Source organism: Paramormyrops kingsleyae, chromosome 4, assembly GCF_048594095.1.
Source record: "Paramormyrops kingsleyae isolate MSU_618 chromosome 4, PKINGS_0.4, whole genome shotgun sequence".
NCBI lineage: Eukaryota > Metazoa > Chordata > Actinopteri > Osteoglossiformes > Mormyridae > Paramormyrops > Paramormyrops kingsleyae.
The window spans coordinates 22,598,287-22,598,638 of NC_132800.1; positions in this window are offsets into that span (position 1 = coordinate 22,598,287).

The window sequence follows — 352 nt, forward strand, 5'->3', positions numbered from 1 at the left end:
AGTAAGGTTCAGGCGGGTAAATAATATAGCCCTTCGAGTCTCTGAGATTCATACAAGCTGTATTATATATTTTTAAAATAATACACACCCGTTCTCTTTGCTTATGGATTTAGAAAAGCAACTAAACTACACATCATACGTGCCACGCCAAGGAGCAGCGACGTTAAGAAGCCCCACGTCTGTGATTGGATGATTATAACAATTTCTGATTGGCTAATAAAGTGGAAACCAGCGTAGCGTTTCCTGGGCTATACCATGTAATAGCTCGAGGGTATATATGCAATATGGTATCGCTTATTTACAGACTAGCTTCTTAAAAAGCCCTAGCATACAAGTACATACATTAATTGAG